This window comes from Ovis canadensis, chromosome 19, assembly GCF_042477335.2.
Source record: "Ovis canadensis isolate MfBH-ARS-UI-01 breed Bighorn chromosome 19, ARS-UI_OviCan_v2, whole genome shotgun sequence".
In the NCBI taxonomy this organism is placed as follows: domain Eukaryota; kingdom Metazoa; phylum Chordata; class Mammalia; order Artiodactyla; family Bovidae; genus Ovis; species Ovis canadensis.
The window spans coordinates 49,653,967-49,675,835 of NC_091263.1; positions in this window are offsets into that span (position 1 = coordinate 49,653,967).

The window sequence follows — 21,869 nt, forward strand, 5'->3', positions numbered from 1 at the left end:
AGGTGAGTTTCCTAGAGCAGTCTCTAAATTAGAGTACCACATTCCCTGCCTTTATTCCAAGGATGGCCTTAGGCAGGTATTTAATTCCTGTCTAAATACCTCCACTTACTAATGGTGAATTAATTAGTTCATATCTAAATAACAGGTGATTATTAACAGTGGCAGTGAGCAATTAGAGTTATTAACCCATCCTGGCCTCTCGCTGGCATCTCTGAAGGAGTTTCCCCCCCCGATTGCCAGGAGCCCCTTTCCTGGGGAGTGGTCTCCTCAGCCTCGCCCCAGCAGAGCCAGAAGGCCGCCCAGTGGCTGACCTACACTCCCACCTTGACCTCAGCCAGGTGTGCAAAGACAGGAAGCCAGAAAAACTTGATGGTTAAAAAATTAACCTCCTATCTAAAGTCCACAGTTCTCAGTATAGCCAAAAGAAGTGGTTTTTGTTGTTGTTGTTGTTTTTCCTTCATAGTCAGGGGCCCTTGAAATGGACACAGAGAGAAAAGGAAGGAAAGGCTACAGAAAGGGATTTGGACTCAAAGTTTCTCATTCTGGGACCCCCAAGACCTCTTCCCTTGGAGACACTTGGGCTCAGAGTCTTTGACTGACTTTTTATGGTATCCTCTCCTAAATGTGCTTGGTCCTGCACTGGGTACCGGGATACAGAAGTGAGTATGGGTAGGTGAGGGAACTTCCCAACTGGGAAGACAGCTGGACAAGCCAGTCATCTCAAATCGTCAGCTAAAGAAGTACAAGCAAGTAGGGTCACATAAAGAGATCTTTATCCAACCCTAAGCATCAGGGAACGCCTGCTGGAGAAGTTGGTACCTAAACTGAGACTTGAAGGCTCAGTATGCTTCCCAGAACTGAGAAAAGGGTGAAGGACATTACACGGAAGGAAAGACATGCTGTTTTCTGGAAATTCAAATCATCTCCTTATTGCCAAAGCATAAAGCTCAACGTGTGCTGGAGATGAAGTGGGAGAAGTGAACCAGGACCAGTGCTAGAGGGCCATGGGCCGTGAATGTAGGACAAAGGAAACGTTCTTTGACCCTTTAGTCCTAACGTTTTGTACATGAATGCCAACACCAGGCAGTTGATGTGAATCAGTCAGTGGCCCAGGGACAACAGGGAATGGTGTGACCCATGGCAAATAGGAGTGCATTTGAGTTGCCCAAAGAGGCCACTCCATACTCCAGCCAGTTGTTATCATGGGAGAACACAGGACTAGCCTTGCCGGATCTTCCCATTGTTCAACAGAAGGTGACATCCAGACCCCTACATGCCACTCTCCCTTTTTGTAAATTTTGGTGCTGGTTGTTGTTCAGTGACTAAGGTGTGTCCAACTCTATGCAACCCCATGAACTGCAGCATGCTAGGCTTCCCTGTCCTTCACCATCTCCCAGAGTTTGTTCAGACTCATGTCCATTGAGTTGATGATGCCATCTAACCATCTCATTCTCTGCCACCGACTTCTCCTCCTGCCCTTAATCTTTCCCAGCATCATAGTCTTTTCCAATGAGTTGGCTCTTTGCATCAGGTGGCCAAAGTAGCTAATTCAAGTTTAAAATACAGTGAAAATCCAGTAAGGCAGAGGGCCCCACTCCTGTGTCAGTGAGCCGGATTTAACCTGAGGGCTGGATTTGGTCTGTAAACCCATCATGTTACCACTTCTGCCTTAGAAAGCAGGGAGCCATGGGCAGCTCTGAGGTAGGGGACAAGTGTGGACTTGCCCTCTTCTTAAACCCCATGTGCGTTTGTATGAAATGTTGGTTAGAAAAGGATGAGAAAGGAAACCTGAAACATGTTGCCTAAAGCTTCTAAATCTGAGAATGAGTTATTATGAAATGCCAATAGGCAATTCTTTCTTATCACCTCAGTGGTTTTCACTATTAATATGTAATATCAGACCCGTCTGACAGAACCTAGCAACTATTTGCAAAGGCAGAAGGTCAGTGGAAGGACCCAAGAATCTGTTGCTCTGGAATCCGCCTCAGTGTACTAGACACTGTGCTGAAATGCAGAGAACTACCGGGGCTAAGACTGTGAGAGGAAGGACTGGCTCTTACCCATCTTACAACCTCAGCTTTCACTGTCAACAGAATCATACAAGATCAGTAAGCATTTTCATGAACTTACTGCTTTATGAATGATCTAGTGGGAAGAGACCCAACTTCACATCCTGGCTTCTCCAGTCATTAACTGGGTGACTCAGGTCAAGACACCTGGCATTTCAGAACCTTAGGTTCCTACTCTGAAAATTGGGACTAGGAATACCCACTGTGTCTACCTTGTGGACTCAAAGCCAAAGCTTAGGAATGCTTGGAAGGAAGAGCTTTATATATAAACTCAAACGTGCTCTATAGTGTGGACTGGGATAGTTACTATTGCTTTGCCAAACCTGAGTATCTTATTTATCTATTTATTTTTGGCTGTGCTGGATCTTCCTTGCTGTGCAGGCTTTTCTCTAGTTGCAACTAGAGTGGAGAGTACTCTCTAGCTGTGGTGCATGGGTTCGCATTGCAGTGGCGGCTTTTGTGACAAAGCACGGGCTCTAAGGCCTGCGGGCTTCAGTCGTGGCACATGGGCTCAGTAGTTGCAGTTCCCGGGCTCTAGAGCACAGGCTCAGCAGTTGTGGCACACAGGCTTAGTTGCCTCTCAGCGTGTGGTGTCTTCCCAGACCAGGGACTGAGCCTGTAGCCCCTGCAGTGGCAGGCAGTTTCTTTACCATGGAGCCACCATGGAAGCCCAAACCTGAGTATCTATAAGAACCATATTTTTGCATTTATGGCACAAGGAGAAAATGTACAGCATCTGATACCTTTGAGGTGGGCCTTCCAAACCTTGACAGGTTGCCATCTGCTTTGTGAGAATTCTGGAGCCCAAGCTCTAGGCTTTAACCTAGGCCAAAGAGCATTGGTAAGGCAAAGACATACCCCACCCCCACCCACCCCAAACACACAAACCATTCCATCAACTATTGCTCCTCAGTTCAGTTCAGTTCAGCTCAGTCATGTCCAACTCTTTGGAACCCCATGAATCTCAGCACACCAGGCCTTCCTGTCCATCACCAACTCCCAGAGTTCACTCGAACTCACATGCATCGAGTCGGTGATGCCATCCAGCCATCCCACCCTCTGTCGTCCCCCTTCTTCTCGTGCCCCTAGTCCCTCCCAGCATCAGAGTCTTTTCCAACGAGTCAACTCTTCACATGAGGTGGCCAAAGTACTGGAGTTTCAGTTTTAGCATCAGTCCTTCCAATGAACACCCAGGACTGATCTCCTTTAGAATGGACCGGTTGGATCTCCTTGCAGTCCAAGGGACCCTCAAGAGTCTTCTCCAACACCACAGTTCAAAAGCATCAATTCTTCGGCACTCAGGTTTCTTCACAGTCCAACTCTCACATCCATACGTGACCACTGGAAAAACCATAGCCTTGACTAGATGGACCTTAGTTGGCAAAGTAATGTCTCTGCTTCTGAATATGCTATCTAGGTTGGTTATAACTTTCCTGCCAAAAGAAGTAAGCGTCTTTTAATTTCATGGCTGCAGTCACCATCTGCAGTGATTTTGGAGCCCAAAAAAATAAAGTCTGACACTATTTCCGCTGTTTCTGCATCTGTTTCCCATGAAGTGATGGGACCGGATGCCATGATCTTCGTTTTCTGAATGTTGAGCTTTAAGCCAACTTTTTCACTCTCCACTTTCACTTTCATCAAGAGGCTTTTTAGCGCCTCTTCACTTTCTGCCATAAGGGTGGTGTCATCTGTATATCTGAGGTTATTGATATTTCTCCTGGCAATCTTGATTCCAGCTTGTGCTTCTTCCAGCCCAGCGTTTTTCATGATGTACTCTGCATATAAGGTAAATAAGCAGGGTGACATTATACAGCCTTGACGTACTCCTTTTCCTATTTGGAACCCATCTGTTGTTCCATGTCCAGTTCTAACTGTTGCTTCCTGACCTGCATATAGTTTTCTCAAGAGGCAAGTCAGGTGGTCTGGTATTTCCATCTCTTTCAGAATTTTCCACAGTTTATTGTGATCCACACAGTCAAAGGCTTTGGCATAGTCAATAAAGCAGAAATAGATGCTCCTAACAGTGTATATATGCTGTGAAGTCTACATTGCCGGTACACAGAACCACCCTGAGTCAGATCACCATATGCACAGTGCTCTGTAGAGCCTTCGTATATGCTGTTCCCTCTGCCTGAAACACATTTTCTTTCTTAGCTTTTAGGTCTCAGTTTATAGCAGCTCCTAAGTATTGTTGTATAGAGTCTTGAAATCATAAATTACTTCAGAGATCTCAAGAGGTTTCAGCAGAAGCTGTTACTTACCAACTGTTTCTTAATGTATTTCTACTTTTCTCTCTTTAAAACACTAATGTTTATTCTAAATAATAGCAACTATATAGAGTAATTGAACTAAACTCCCTCCATAGCTCCAAAAGTACTTTAGGCAGCACTCACTCAGGAGGAATTTACTGTTTAGTCAAAGAACTAATTTGGCAGCTGTTTTTCACAGTTCTTTTTTCTTTTTCTTTCCATAATATTTTAGAGTGAATGCCTATCATTCAGATCATCATTCACCCTTTAACACTTCTGTATGAATCCCTGAAATATCAGAACCTTTACCAACAAAGCAGCGCTACTATTATCACACTTAACAGATTATAATTATTTAACATCATTTACTAGCCAGTTGGTATTTGAATGTCCCCAATTTTCTCTAAAGTGTCTTTTTACAATTGCTTTCTCTAGGTGCTGCACTTGATTGTTAACATCCCTCTCAATTCATAATCTAGAGTAGCCTCCCCTTCCCCACTCTCTGAAGCCCCTATGTCCTAGGGAGTGATTCATCCTGGCCTCTCTTTTTCTTTAAGAATCCACCTGCTCCCTGCCCAAGGATTGGAAGTGCAAACCCAAGGACTGTATTGAAACCTGGTACAGAGAATGCTTCTCTCCATTTACCTGCAGTAACTTGCCTGGCAAATCCCATGGATGGAGGAGCCTGGTAGCCTACAGTCCATGGGGTCGCTAGGAGTCCGACACGACTGAGCGACTGCACTTTCACTTTTCACTTTCCTGCATTGGAGAAGGAGATGGCAACCCACTCCAGTGTTCTTGCCTGGAGAATCCCAGGGATGGGGGAGCCTGGTGGGCCCTGGTGGGCTGCCGTCTATGGGGTCGCACAGAGTCAGACACGACTGAAACGACTTACAGCAGCAGCAGCAGCAGCAGCAGGAAATAGAGAACAGATCTTTTTTTTTCCTACATCTATGCAGAAACTCAGGTGACACTAGTGTTAAAGAACCAGCCTGCCAATGCAGGAGACATAAGAGACTCAGGTCCGATCCCTGGATTGGGAAGATCCCCTGGAGATGGAGGGGAATGGCAACCCACTTCAGTATGCTTGCCTGGAAAAGCCCAGGGACAGAGGAGCCTGGCAGCCTACACTCCATGGTATCAAAAAGAGTCGGATGCAACTGAACACGCACACACACACATGCACATGCATAAACTGAGTGTTCATTATTCATGCATTCCATATTTGTAAACTCACCCACTCACTAGACTTTATTTGTAACCCCAAAACCAATACACAGCATGTTTGCCTTAATCTGCCAATGTGTGCAGAGCAGTGAAAAATCTGAGTCTCCATCAGGCACAATTCCTGATAAGATCAAGCAAAGACGCTTGTACCTGCCTGTTTGAGCTCTCAGCCTCTGAACAAGTGTCCTTTTCACAGTCCATTTAGCACCATGCTTTTCATATTTTTGTGCTTTTAGTTGGTGGTTTGGCTATTTACAGTGGCCCCCAAGCAGAGTGCTTCAGTGTTTGTTATCTGATGTGCCTTACAGAATCAGCAATATATATTAAATAAGATGTTTTTAAACAGAAATACAGAAAACAAGGTTATGTGTTAACAATAATATTATGGCCAGAGATTCGCAGGGTAGATTTCCCCAAGGAATGATGACTTGCCATTCACTAATTCAGGGTTTGCTATGACTTTCTAGAACAAAACTACTGCAGATAATGAGAATCAACTGTCTGTACATACACTCTCCCTGTATTTATTATTTTTAGTTCTACAAAATCTGATTGACTTTGTTTTCAAATGAAATATTTTGAACCAGATTTGTTTTCATTGAAAAAAGGGGGGGATGCACTGAGCATATGATGAGGAATAGGAGTTTGTATGTCGAAACTCACATACACACACATATATATATACATATATATGATTCTGTTTTCTCTGCTCCAATCAATTCAGGATAAACTTTTGCACTGAAGCATACCCTGATACTGCTGACTCTTCCGAGGCAAGTTGGCTTGGGGGGATAGGTTCAGATCTGCTCCCAATTTAATGTTACTCAGTGCTGAGGTATTTATAATTTTGTTTTGCTGAATCATTATAAAGTATCTGAGCAAAAGAAAATTAATCAATTCCTGAAGTTTTTATGCCTCTAGGGCTTTCAGGAGATTAACAGAATTTTCTTTCACTATGATTAGTTTTCAACCTTCATGGGAATCTGTAGCCCTTAATATAACTAATTTCATATTGACTCTGGGTTTTCTCTTTAATATGAAAGTTGGGTTCTCATTTGAGAATGCTCAATATTCTTTCATTCTTACTACTAAAGGACGGTAGAGAAAAACTTTTTTGGAAAACATTGAAGAAGTATCTGCCTTCCCTAAGATATACAGTGTGTGCTTTTTAATTAGTGTTTTCATAAGTGAGCGCCTTTAAAACATAACATTCATTCCACTGTTTCCAAATTTAGAATGATCTTTCATATTGTTTTTGCCATTTAATTTTTTTCCTATTAAACATGTTTACAACAAGGTAGACTGTGACTTTGATGAGAACCATGATCTGAAGAACAGTTCTTAAAACCCAGCGAAGTCACACCTGTAACCCTTTAAAGGCAGGCAGTGTTTTCGAACTGCAAATTCTGAATCCATCTTCTATATCAGATTGATGGAATTTTTGAAAATAGGTAGCATAATATTGAAATGACCTTGGGCTGCCAATTGACAGAATTCACCAATGGTTGTTAAACATCTAGTTTTAAAGTTCAGGGTGTTCTTTGTTTGGTGTGTGTATGTGTGTTTAGCATAAAATTGGCTAGTTTTTCTTTTGCAGAGATTTGATATAAAATCTTAATTTTTGAAAATGGCTTTAAAACAACAAAGGGTGATGATTCAAGCTGAGTTCAGAGATTAGTGCCTCATCATCCTGGCTGTGCAAATCAGCAAGTCATAGAATTTCTGTGGCTTTTTGTAAAACCAAATCCTGACACCTACTTCACAGTCTTTATCCACATCTTGCAATTTATCATAGCACCCAGGACGTAGCAAATGCTCAAAACGTGTTAGCCATTGTTCTTAAAACTTGCACCCTCCAGTAATCATATTTACAATGGAGTGACTGTCCTCATCATGAAATGACCAATTGTACTTTAACCAACATGTATTTTTAAGTGTCCAAGGCAGCCGTAATTGAGGGAACAAATGTAAGAATTTTCTACTTGAAGTCCTTGTTTACTAAACATCCCTGGACAAATACAGGTTTGTCCTTTTTTTTTTTTTTTTTCCTTAAGGGATGTGGGGCAAGAAGAAAAGAAAGGAATGCATTCAAAGAGAGACAGCTTGGTGTAGATTTTCTAAGTAAGAAGACTACAGACCACCCTGAGTCCTGATTGTTTTCCTGTAGCCACCAAAGCTGCAGATTAGATATTGCTGAGGCTCTCATCTCTCTGATATGCTTTGTGAAGTATGTGGAAAGAAGGAAAAACCTCCTTCTCAGGGGAATAATTGCCAAACCCAAAGCTATCAACCCTACTCCTTCAGACAGACTCCTCAGGCAGCAATGTGCCCAGCCTTGGGGGATGCACCACGATTGGTCTGAGCTGGTTGGGACTATCCGTTTCTCTCTCCTGTCATTAGTCTGTGGCAGTGGTTCTCAACCCAGAGAGTTTTAACCAACACCCCCTCCCCGCCACACACACACAGGATATTGGCAATGTTGGGAGGCATTTGGGGTTAGGGTAACTGGGAGGGTGCTACTGGCATCCAGTGGGTGGAGGTCAGGGATGCTGCACGACCTCCTGCAATGCCAAGACAGCTCCCCATCACAGAGAACTATCTGGCCCCAGATGTCAGCAAACGAGGTTGAGATGCAGTGGTCTAGGAATTGAAGAATGACATGGTTATGGACAGCGAAATGTGACAGGAACGAGGTAGGGGAAATTCTAGAAAGTAATTTTCCTCCTTAAAAGAGGCAGTATTTTTTTGCCCCACCTCTTTTGGAGGAGGGCAGGGAATGTTAGGGTGTAAAGATGGGATGCTTGGAAACACTGCAACTATCTCAGGACCACGAGGGGAGACATCACTAATGCACACTTGTCTCCAGACTTATTGTTACTTGAGAAAATTGTCTTAATTTAAAAACTGCTATTACTTGGTATTTTTGTCACTTGTAGTTAAAAGCATAATTATTAAATCTACCATGTTGTGTAACCTTCCCAAAAAAGGTCCACATTCAGTTAACCAGAAAACAGCAGAACTTTTCTGAGATTCAGATATTGGTCAGTGAGCTGGGCTTAGTCACTACCTAATTGTTTAGCTTCTGGCACTAAGTCCCTCATAGCAAGTGTATTTCAGTTAATGCCTCTGACGAATGACACATAAGTCTACATCTGGAGTCTTCAGTGACTCAGGAAGACTGAAATTGTGAGGACATCCTGTCCTAGTTTGAATTCAAGCTCTGCCAGATGGTAGGTGTGTGAGCCTGGATGAGGTTACTTCTCTGCTTCACCTTCTTCATCTGTAAAATGGGGTTAATTGTGGTGACCTAATAGATGGAGAAACAGTGGAAACAGTGTCAGACTTTATTTTTTGGGGCTCCAAAATCACTGCAGATGGTGATTGCAGCCATGAAATTAAAAGACGCTCACTTCTTGGAAGGAAAGTTATGACCAACCTAGATAGCATATTCAGAAGCAGAGACATTACTTTGCCAACTAAGGTCCATCTAGTCAAGGCTATGGTTTTTCCAGTGGTCACGTATGGATGTGAGAGTTGGACTATGAAGAAGGCTGAGTGCCGAAGAATTGATGCTTTTGAACTGTGGTGTTGGAGAAGATTCTTGAGAGTCCCTTGAACTGCAAGGAGATCCAACCGGTCCATTCTAAAGGAGATCAGTCCTGGGTGTTCATTGGAAGGACTGATGTTGAAGCTGAAACTCCAGTACTTTGGCCACCTCATGTGAAGAGTTGACTCATTGGAAAAGACTCTGATGCTGGGAGGGATTGGGGGCAGGAGGAGAAGGGGACGACCGAGGATGAGATGGCTGGATGGCATCACTGACTCGATGAACATGAGTTTGGGTGAATTCCGGGAGTTGGTGATGGACAGGGAGGCCTGGCATGCTGTGATTCATGGGGTCGCAAAGGGTCAGACACGACTGAACCGAACTGAACTGAACTGAACTGAACTGAAGAGGTCAAATGAGTCACGTGAAAAAATGCCTAGAACAGTGTCTGGGACCTAACCAGCCCTGCCATCATCCTCATCACCATAAAATGTTACATTTGTGAAGGCCAAGGCTCTGATGACAATGTTCACATTGGAATCTTTCTTCCACACATGACCATCTTTGCAAAGCTGAAATTGACAGCCAAGTGGATATTTTGTGGGAGCAACTAATAGGGAAATGGGCTGACAGTTCTCTCCCCGGTCTTCCAGAATCCCACCATTGTGTAGAGGCACGGCCGGGTGGCTGGTGCACACTCTCCCCAGGACATCAGTGGCATGGTACTTGAGATCCTCGGCAAGCGCGTCACTGACTCCAGAGAAGCTAATTGCAAACACATGCATCCTTGTCTCCCAGGGTTAATGAGTCACTCACATTGTTAGATGTGGACCCCTCGGTTGGTCTAGTATTGTATACAGCTCTGTTTTGTGTACGTTCTCAACTCAGTCAAACCAGTACCAGATAGATACCATTAAATTCTGTTTCCATATATGCCCTGGATAGACCAGCCTTTTTCAGAGCCTTGTAGTCTTCCTCTTGCCTTTAAAACTCCATTGTCTGAACATCTGCCTATTGGGACTTTAAGTTGAGGCATGTCAGGATTTGAATCCAGTAGTCATGTGACTCCAGGCAAGTTCCTTAAGTTTACTATATTCCCTCATCCTGAAAGTCGGGCTCATGAGATCCCTGTTTTATAGAGTCACTGGGCATAAGTTAACAGTAAAGACTCTTTAACAAGGCTCAAGGCTTAATAAAAAGTTGCTGTTGGTTGTAATTTTGTCTGTTTCTCGCTAATCTCTATTCACTTACTTAACAAAATCAGAATTACAGAATATTGCAGGGCTTAGTGTTAAGTTGATTGCACTGAATGATGATGGATCCCAGCCAAGTGTTATACTCCTTTTTTATAAATACCTGAGTAATAACTCAAGAAGGCAGAGAAAAAGCAATAGGACCTGGGAAGAGTTAGCCAAACCTGTGTGAATTGTGTATTCAGAGTGGTACTCCTACAGTCCTGGAATATAAATCTTAAACTCTGTCGATCTGCTCCTTTTTGAAGACTCCAAGCCCCACAGCTTGACAACCACTTTAATTGGTTGCCAGGTCTCTGTAGACAAAAGTTGTCCTTTGCGCAATGAGGTTTCCTGTCTTATATAAACATTCCAGAGCTTGGCACCAACCTGTCTATTTTCAGGCTTCTTGGAAGGAACCAGCTCCTTTCTCCATCTGCTGCCCCCTCTCTGCCCCAGGCAACAGGCTACAATCTTGCCCCAGCCTTTTGACAGAAGTGCCAGCAGGAGACCCCATCCTAAAAGCATTTCCCTCCATCCCTGGCGTCCTTACAGAGTGTCTCTAAGTAAATTGTACTGTGGCCCTGGGGAATGTACAGGATGACTTTGGATGGTATGTAGATACTCTTTTCTTTTGAAGTTTCTTTTAAAGTAAAATTAATTTTTTTTAATGAAAAACTGATCAAAGTCATGCAAAAGAATTTTCTTTTTTATGGTGATTAATTTTAAAATGGGCTTCCCTGGTGGCTCAGAAGGTAAAGAATCCACCTGCAATGCAAGAGAGCCAGGTTCAATCCCTGGGTCGGGAAGATCCCCTGGAGAAGGGAATGGCAACCCACTCCAGTATTCTTGCCTGAAGAATTCCCTGGATAGGAGAGGCTGGCCTGTAATTTTAAGAAACTTTCTCTTTTTTCTAACCTTTTTATTTTTTATTGGATTACAGTTGATTAACAGTGTTGGTTAGTTTCAGGTGTACAGCAAAATGATAAAGTTATACATGTATCTGTTCTCTTTCAAATTCTTTTCCCATTTAAGTTGTTACTGGGTTGGCCAAAGATATTGTTCAGGTTTTCCTGAATCAGCTTAAAAAACCTGGACAAACTTTTTGGCCATCCATACATAATATTGAGCAGAGTTCCTGTCCTTGTTGGTTATCTGTTCTAAATATAGCAGTGTGTACATGTTACTCCCTAATGATGCCTCCCCTCCGACCTTTAGCCCTGGCAACCAACCATAAGTTCATTCTCTAAGTCTGTGAAGAAACTTTCTCTTCTTAAAACAGTTTTATTTCAAGTTTAACAATGATGCATAAAACAGAATTGCAGGACTGTGCATACTTAAGTTAAATATAAGATTATAAGCTTACTGGCCACTGATTCAGGCTTGTGGTCACTCACTGTGAAGACCCCAGCTTAGACTCTGAGTGAGGCAGAAGCCATTGGAAGGGACTTCTGTCTGTTTTGTCTCAACTTCTAAGAATGGTACCTAAACTAGAATAGGTATTCAATAAATAGGTATTGAATGAATGAATTCATTGAGTGTTCTGATGTGCCAAGCAAGGTGCCAGGAGCTGAGGCTTCAAAGATGAAGCTGATAGATAACAGTCTTCGTCTTCCTGTAGCTTATTAAAGGATTCGTTCCGTTTTCCCTAAGACATTCCGTTGATTTCAGAATTCTTAAATGCTAGAGCACAGAATGTAAATATCTGTCATCTGAATCACCTCTCAGCCTCAGCTTTCTCACACTGACAAAAACTAAGCTTGAAAGCACAGCTCCCAAAACCTCTCCAGTGCTGGGCGTTCCCTGTTCCTGCCCCAGTCTCAGAATCTCTCCTTTTCCTTCCAGTGAATGCCCCACATCCTTTTGGCCTCCATCCAGCTCTCATTCCTCCTGGGGAGACCAGGATTCAGCTGACATTCAACAACGGTGAGCACTTGACTTTTTCACCCTGGGACTATGGCGCATTAGTCAGCCCATAAACTTTTAATTTTAGTTAGCTATATTTTATAAGCTGGCACATCATCAGAACTATCTCTCTCTCTCTCTATTGCCTCAAGTGCCACTGTTTGAACATACCCATAATGCCTCTTAATTTTATGTCACTCTTTATTTCTAGTAAAACATGGGAACATACAGGGGAAAGTAGGAAAGGCAGGTGCTGGGGGCCTAGCCTAGAGTGCTTCTAGAAAGCCTCTGGAGGAGGAAATGTGTGCTCCTTCTAGTGCAGCGGCTTTCTCAAAGTGATGACTCCCACTGGTAGGTCCGGGGAGCGGTTCTGTTGGTCTGGAGTAGGGCCCTGGAATTAGCATTTTAACTTTGCACTGCAATGTTAATGTGAAGAAAAGCACAAGTAAGTGTCCAGCTCAATGAATTTTCAAACATCCATGTAATCAGCAATATTGCCAGCACCCCAGAGTGTCCTGTTCCTTTTTCTTTTAATGTTTCTGTCGTTGTTGCAGTATAGTTGATTTATAGCATCGTTATTTTCATGTGTACAGCAAAGTAATTAAAAAGATATACATATACTTTCTTTTTCAGATTATTTTCCGTTATAAGTTATTACAAGATACTGAGTATAGTTAAATATAATTCCCTGTGCTATACGGTAGGACCTTGTTTTTTTATCTATTTTATGTTTAGTACTGTGTATTGGTTAATCCCAAAGCCCTAAGTTATCAATCCCTCTCCCCAACCTGGTTCCCTTTGTCACTGCCTCTCTCTAGCAGTTCCTATTATCCTGACTCATAACCTATAGATGAGGTTTTGCCAATCCCTGTATTTATATGAAAGAAAGAGAAAGTCGCTCAGTCACGTCCTACTCTTTGCAACCCCATGGACTATGTAGTCCATGGAATTCTCCAGGCCAGAACACTGGAGTGGGTAGCCTTTCCCTTCTCCAAGGGATCTTCCCAACCTAGGGATCGAACCTAGGTCTCCCACATCGCAGGCAGATTCTTTACCAGCTGAGCCACAAGGAAAGCCCAAAATACAGGAGTGGGTAGCTTATCCCTTTCCCAGAAGATATTCCTGACTCAGGAATTGAAATGGGGTCTCCTGCATTGCAGATGGATTTACTTATATATATAAGTATAAACTGTATTTTTTTGTTTTCTGGCTTCTTATATGCTCAATATTATGATTTGTGAGATTCATTCATGTTGCTACATGTCACTACAGTTTATTCATTTTCATTGTGCTATGTTTTTATTATAAATATCATATTTATATTTTTTAGATTTATTCTGAGACTGATGATGGGCTATTGGATTGCTTTCAACTTGCAGCTATTATAAACAATGCTTCTATGAATATCTTAGTGGGTGTCTTCTGATGAATATCTGTACACATTTCTGTTGAGTGTGTACCTTGCAGTGGAATTGCTGGGGCAAATCAGCATTTTTAACAAGCAACTCCATTAACACTGACCCATGCTGAAATTTAAGAGCCATACAACTAGGCAAACAAGCAAGTACCATTTACCAAGATTAATTGGGTTTGAATACAGAAGATATGAATTGCCCACAGAAACTTTACAGTCCGATTGAGGAAAACAAAAAATAACAAAATAACAAAAAACATAGACTCACAAAGCACAAATTGCAGAAAACACAGAAGAGGAAATAACACAGACATGCAATCCAGATGCCTGTTGTAGTTTGGAGCAATACAGATATCCATAGCGTAGAGTTACATACAGGCTCCCTATCAGAAAGATTTTGGGTTTTGTTTGGCATAACAATGTTTCAAAAATGAAGAAATGTTATAAAATGTTTGTATTTCTGACTTCTCTCCAAAAATTAAGCTCCAGCAGCAGAGGTTCTGCCTTGTTGCTTCATGGCAACAGCTGTCTAGAATGTGGGAAATGACTGTCCCGTTTAGATGAATCACAGGGTACCACAGTCTACCACATCCCCAGCAGCCTCTATTGCCTCACTTTGGCCTTCTCTCATTTACATTAGCTTCCTAAATCCTGTGAGGGTTTGGCTTCCCAGTCCCTAGGCTAGAGAATTACAGTAAACATTTCCCCATTCAATATTTGAGTGAATCCTCACAAGAACCCTGCCAGCCATCATGGGCTTGATAAGATTGTCTCCGTTTCGGGGCTGAGGAAATTGAGGCTCCGAGAGTGACTGAACAGAGTTGCACAACTAGCAAGTGGTGGCCTTCTGGGGACTATTTTGCGAAGTATTTTAAAATTGTGTGTATGGTTTTTTATGTGAAGCAGTAACTTAAATAAATCAAGATATGTGTAATAAGACGTTCCTAATAAAGTTCAGAGAAGTTTTTGTTTTTTTTTTTAAGGCATCAGAGGAGGGAAAATGTTCTGTGGGCTAAAGTGGTCACAGATGTGTTTCCCCCCAGGATGGGGGAGCTCATCTGAGCTTTGATGGATGACTGTGAAGAGGAGGCGTGATGCTGGCATTCTGGGCACGGGCTCAGCTGCAGCACAGGCGCAGCATCGGAAGCACACAGTTGGGGCTGGAGTGGGGACAAACACAAGAGAGACCCGGAGGCATGATGGGGAATGACTGCTCCGCTGGGAGCAAAGGTCTTCACTCTGCTATGTCTCCAGGTCCCGTGAAAGCTCTTGACCTCACTAGCTTTTGAGAGGACAAAAGGAAGTTCTGTAAGCTCAGTTAGTTGTGGTTTATTCCTCCTTATTCAGATGAATAGCGTTATCCTGACACTGGCAACCACACGAGAAACAATAGGCCTTGTGCTCTTAGCACCATGAGGTGGATGGTTCACGTGCTGGAGGGGAGCTCTGAGGGGAACACAGCCTGACTCCCCAGGGGATCTGACACGGAGTCAACAAGATCTTCATCTTTCCGCCACAGCCTCTCAACCCTCCCGAAACCCTCCTTTTCCTCAACTGCAGGGGCGGCTTTTTATTCCACCTCAACTATCTTCCCCAGTCTTCCTCTTTACGTTGTTTTCAGAGTGACTTGCAAGAAGCAGCAAAAAATATGACGACAAAATCTTCCCTTAGATGCCCCCCGCTTTAGGTCTATTCTTGTTATTAGTGAAGGAGGCTTTGATGCCTAGGAAGGGAGGCAGTGGGTGTTATGAAATCAGTGTGAGCTATAGCATCTGACATGAGTTTCATCACATGGACATCTAACTGTGTGGCCTCGGAGCCAGTCAACCTCTCCAAATTTCAATTTTTATTACCTGCAAAATAGGAAAAATAGTACCAACCACTCAAGGTGATGGTGAAGTTTCAAAATAAACATACGAAGTGCCTGGCACAAGGTAGGTACTCAGCTCATTGCCTTTATTGCCATTCTAGTGCAAGGTCTTTATCAGAGGAGCCTATGTATTAACTTACACTTCATGGGCGATGGGAATGGAGTTGGCCACCATGCAGAGCACAACACTGTGGACACATCAGGGGCTCAGGCTTCTCAGCTGACTTCCTAGTTTCAACTCTGTTACTATAAAATCTCTGTGACCTTGAAGAGGTTCCTTAACTTTTCTGAGTCTACCCTTCCATATCCATAAAATGGAGGACTGGAGGAAATGACCAGAATATTCACTCTGCAACTAAAATTTCAGCATCTGTATGTCTATGATTAACAGCTGACACTTTCAGATTTTTTATTTCTACTGCCCCCTCTCTGTTCATTTCACACCCTCTTTCTGGAGGTTCATCTCCCTTGAACACAGGGATGAACACATGGTTCATGTGTCACCTCCGTGACTAGTGATTGGCTAATGAGGTGGAGGTGTAATTCATTGAGGCCAATCAGAGGTCTTCCCTCGGATTTTTATAACTATGAGAAAAAGAAAGAGACTCCTCACTCTTGGAAATTTTGTAAAACCAGAAAGTCCTCTTTGGCCATGTGTTGTGCTGTAAGGAGAAAACACTTCTGCTTTAGGAAATAAAGAGGCGACATTCAGAGACAAATAGAGCTGAGAGAAAACAGAAAGCAGCCAGATCAGCACAGGTGAGGTCAACACTTGATGATCTGGACTCAGCACTTCTTGAAGCCACCTTCTCTCTCCTTGTCTTCCATATACTGGATCCAACAACTTCTTTTTGTTTTTAAACTGCATGAAGTGAGTTTTGTCCCTATAACCAAAAGTACTCTTAACCTCTGTCACAGTCATGTATAAAATGTGTCTAAAGTCATAAGAGTGACCCAGGATCACAATAAAAGGACGTCCTAGAGTCGGAAATTTCTTTCGTCATTCTACTGACTCTCTTCATGGTCACCCTCTCCAAATACAAAGTTGAGAACCTGGTCTTGATAAGTGATGTCATATGATACTTGTCTTTCTCTGTCTGACTTCAGTTAGTATGATAATCTTTTTGGTCCTTCCAGGGTGCTGCAAATGGCATTATTTCATTCTTTTTTCTGGCTGAGTAGTATTCCCCATGGACAGAAGAACCTGGTGGGCTACACTCCATGGGGTCACAAAGAGTCAGATATGGCTGAGCAACTAAGCATATAGCATTCCTTTATTTATATGTAGCCCATCACCTTTATCCATTCATCTGTTGATGTACATTTAGGTTGCTTCCATGTGTTGACTGTGGTCAGCCACGCTGTTATTAATGGTAGCCATTTTAAACAAAGGAAAAAGAAACAGACAGCTGTATTTCAAGTCTTCCTTTGTCACTTGTGGTAAGTGGGTAGTGTGTTGGACAGAACAGCTCTAGAACAATAAATTCCATCTGAAATGATTATGAAAACATAAGCTATCTAGAAATAATTCCAACAAAGTTTAGAAGTCGTATATATTTTAACACTAATTAACAAGTCAGTAAGGATTTCAAGTAGATTACTGTTGCTTGGAGTTGCCTGAGGATATTCAGGAAATCAAGGCAGGTCACCTAAAGGGTATTAAGTTTCTTTTTAGGGTGATCAAATGTTCCAAAATTTATTGTAGAAAAGATTGCTCAACTCTATGAATATACTAAAACCCACTGAATTGTGTACTTTAAGTGGATGAAGTATTGTTGTTCAGTCACTCAGTCGTATCAGACTCTGCGACCCCATGGGCTGCAGCACACCAGGCTTCCCTGTTGTTCACCATCTCCCAGAGCTTGTTCAAACTCATGTCCATTGAGTCAATAGTGCCATCCAACTATCTCATCCTCTCTTGTCCCCTTCTCCTCCTGCCTTCCTTCAGTCTTTCCCAGCATCAGGGTCTTTTCCAATGAGTTGGCTCTTCACATCAGATGGGCAAGGTATTGGAGCTTCAGCTTCAGCATCAGTCCTTCCAATGAATATTCAGGGTTGATTTCCTTTAAGACTGGTTTGATCTCCTGGCAGTCCAAGGGACTCTCAAGAGTCTTCTCCAACACCACCAATCAAAAGCATCAATTCTTCAGCACTCAGTATGTGAATTATATCACAGTGAAGCTTTTCCTTCTCAAAAAGCATATTTTATCTAATCATCTAAGACAACAGGAATTGCAAAGGATGTGATTTTTTGATACCAGATGGAGCATAGGATGGGAAATCAGAAGCCCTCTCCTGTGACCATGGGGAGCTTCTGATTCCTCTTCTACTTACACACCTACCTACACAGTGTTAACTGAGATGATGACATGGTAACTCCCTCTTTCATGTAACAATTTGTTGATCGCTTACTATGGGCCAGGCATTGATCTAAGTGCTGGAATGCAATAGTGCACTAAACACAATCTCTGCTCTCAAGAAGCATTTTCTAGTGAAGGAGACAAGCAATAGCTCACTAATTAAATAAATATAGTGAATGATGACAAATGTTAAAAAGTAAAGTCACATAATAAGTTAGAGAACAGTGACTGGGGGACCTAGTACACAAACATGATAGCACATGATATGGTGGAGGTGCTATTCAGAGAAGCCTCAGTGATGAGGTGATATGTGATTGACTTGAGATGTAGTATAAATGAGCATGGTTTATAAACTGCAAAGTACTAAAGAATATTTATTATTGCTACTACTGATAACATAACCGAACCCGTATGTACTCTGCAAGACATCCCTATAAATTTCAAATTTCTTTATCCATGGGTGTATTTGTTATAAATTGAGTTGTGCTCACCCCCCACCCAAAAAAAAAAAACACAGGTTGAAGCTCTAACCCCCTAATGTGACTGTTTGGAGATAGGGCCTTTAGGGAGATAATTAAAGGTTAAAGGTCAGAAGAGCATGACCTTCATCTGATGGGGCCAGTATCCTTATAGGAGGAAGAGACCCCAGGAGTGTGACTCACAGCGAAAGGGCCATGCGAGGAGACAGCAAGAAGAGGGCCATCTGCAAGCTAAGGAGAGTCCTCACCAAAAACCAACCTGCCAGCACATCGAGGTTGGTCTTCCAGTCTCCAGAACTGTGAGAAAATTAATTTCTATTGTTGAAACCACCCAGTCTGTACTACGTTATGATGGCAGCCCTAACATTTCTTATTCTGAGAAAGTTTCTATATTAAACAGAGGAATTGCCTAATTTTTGAAGGTTTAAAAACCTTACTCTTTTGGCTGTAGAAGCTACTTTAGAGATAATTTTTTGATACATAGTTCCATTTTATTGTACAATTTTTAGTTTTATATTATCTCAGATAATCCTTTACTTCTTTGAAATCCTCAACTATGTTAATAGAGAAAAGGGCGTCCAATTTTCTGTCACTCTCCTCCACTTAAAATTTCATTTATTGTGTTTTCTGTCTCTTTCTGGGTGAAAATTTCCTAAGAGTTTTCTATTTTGCCTTTTTTTTTTAAGTGCACAGAATTATTTATTAACTGTATGGTTATTTTTTCAGATCCTATTTTTGTTCTAATATATTTTTTATTTTCAATGTGTATATTTTATCATTTTGATAAGGGTTTTATTGAACACTCCTCATTTATTTTTATTCTTTCTTATTTAATAATGAGAACATTTAAGTCAGTGATTTTAGTCAGAGTTCGGGTTTGCTAGTTTTCTGAAAATACTCTCTTTTCATTAATTTCCAAATTGTCAGTAAGTAGGCATTTTATTTCTCCTTTCCTCAGTATGTTTCTAAGATCTCTATCTTACATTTTGTTATTCATTTCTAATTTTATTGCACTACGTTGAGGATATATGACTCGTGTATTTTCGGTTGAAGTTACATTCTCAATGTGACAACATAGTCAATTTTTATAAACCTTAATGGATGCCCAAGAAGAGGATATTATTTCTTTATATAAATATACATATTGATTCTTACTAACTTTATTGTTCATATTCTCTCCTCTGCCTATTTATGTTTTTTAACTACCCAATTTGTAAAAGTGTATGAAAAACATTGTAAAATCTCACACAATACTTGCCTACTATCCACTTCACCTTTTTCACTATATCTGTGATAAATGATGCATTTAGATTATTGAGTATTCTGTCTTTTCTGTGGGTTGTAACTTTTATCTGTACAAAATTACCTCTTTTGTTTCATGAATGATTTTTGTCTCAGATTCCAAATTGCCAGGAAGAAGGCAATGGCACCCCACTCCAGTACTCTTGCCTGAAAAATCCTAGGGATTTTCACTTTCACTTTTCACTTCCATGCATTGGAGAAGGAAATGGCAACCCACTTCAGTGTCCTTGCCTGGAGAATCCCAGGGATGGGGGAGCCTGGTGGGCTGCTGTCTATGGGGTCGCACAGAGTCGGACACGACTGAAGCGACTTAGCAGCAGCAGCGGCCAAATTGCCAGAACATAAATGTGCCACCTCTGATCTTTTCGTTTGCATTTTCAAGGAAAATCTTACTCATCCTTTTATTTCTAAGCTTTTCACTTAAATTACTTGTAGGTATGTATTTCACTTTCAGCCTTTTAACCTTTGTCATTTAATTGTGAAAAGTGCTGTTGACTTTCTTTTGAGGAAGAAGGCTTTGTCTTTTCAAAGAACTGTGAGTTGCTTTCCTAATACAGTACCATTTGACTTACATTGATGAAGATTCCTCTGGTACTCAGCATTTGATCCTCTATTGAGGCTGGTTTCTATCTTTTTCTGTTTTTGTAAGTATTTGAGCACAAGCTGGCAGATACTGTGTTGAGACATGCAGGCGGATGCCATTTTAAATTAAAATTTGCACAGCCAGATGTTCGTGTGTCATAAGATAGTAACATAATAACTTCATAACTTAGCACAGGCATCAAGACACAGCTGGGATTGAACTTGCAAATCATGATTTCACCTTTGTGTCACTCAGGATTGTTTTCCCCCCAAGTAAGCCTGATAAAGAAGTAATACTAATTCAGTACAGCTTAACAGGTTTTTATTTGCCTGCCAGGCCCTGGACTAAGTATCAGTTTTTTATTCACTTAACAAAAGTGTACTGAACAGTTGCATTTACTGGGCACTGTTCTGAGCTCTGGAAATGAACTGAGGGGATGAGACAGCCTGTTTATATCCTTGTGGAGAATACATTTTTAATATAGTGCAAAAAAAAAATAACCAGTTAAAACTAATTATATAATTCTAGATAGTGATGTGTGCCATGTGGAAAAATAGAGTGAGAGCATAAAGGATGACAGGCAGATAAGGGAGCTGTTTCAGTTGAGGTGATCTCTTCCCTGAATGGCATGGAGGAGAGACCTGGAAGGAGTAGAGGAGCAAGGGGAATGCTGGACCCAAAATGAGCCAGGCAGAGCACACAGTGTCAGCTCCAGGGCCCTCAGACATGCATGCACGACCAGAGCACACAGTGCCAGCTCCAGGGCCCTCAGACATGCATGCACGACCGCCATGAATGAACCTGCTAGTCCTCTTGTGATGCTCAATCAAGATTAAAATCCCTGGGCAGATGTTGCTGAGTGGCTGCTCCTGGTTCATATGTCCCCAGCCTGGGATCCAGAGGGAAGAAGAGAGAGGGACGATCTGTCACGGCTCTCTGGCTTCCATCATAGGGGACGGATCACATGCAAGTGGTGAGTCCCCTAAACAGGAAGAGAGTAGTTGCTAGACAGCGACAGTGTCTACTTCGGCTTACTCCTGTAGCTATCCAGCATGCCTTACCACAGTTTTATTTTGTTTTAATGTTCCAGCTAACATTGTGCAACCAAATCCCGTAGAGCCACAAACATGCTCATCCACTTCCCAGAGGAGAGCAACGCATGGTTTCTTCAGCTCCTGCATCCCCAGCTCAAAGCCCAGGACTTCTGGATCATGACTATTCACTAAGTCCGTGGCACTGCATCTCAGTATCATGAAACCTTTGGATTTGATTGCAAAGTTAATCACCATAACACATTCTATATAAAAATAGTATGGGAAAGAAATAAGGAAGAGAAGGGAAATTGACAAATACAACATGTATAAATGTTGTTGCTGTTGTTCAATCACTAAGTCATGTCTGACTCTTTTGTGACCCCATTGACTGTAGCCCATCAGGCTCCTCTATCTGTCAGACTTCCTAGGCAAGAATACTGCAGTGGGTTACCATTTCCTTCTCCATGGGATCTTCCTGACCCAGGGATCGAACCCGCATCTCCTGCATTACAGGTGGATTCTTTACCACTGAGACACCAGGGAAGCCCAATGTATAAATATATGTGCATTTTATTTTAGAAAGATATTAAAGGATACT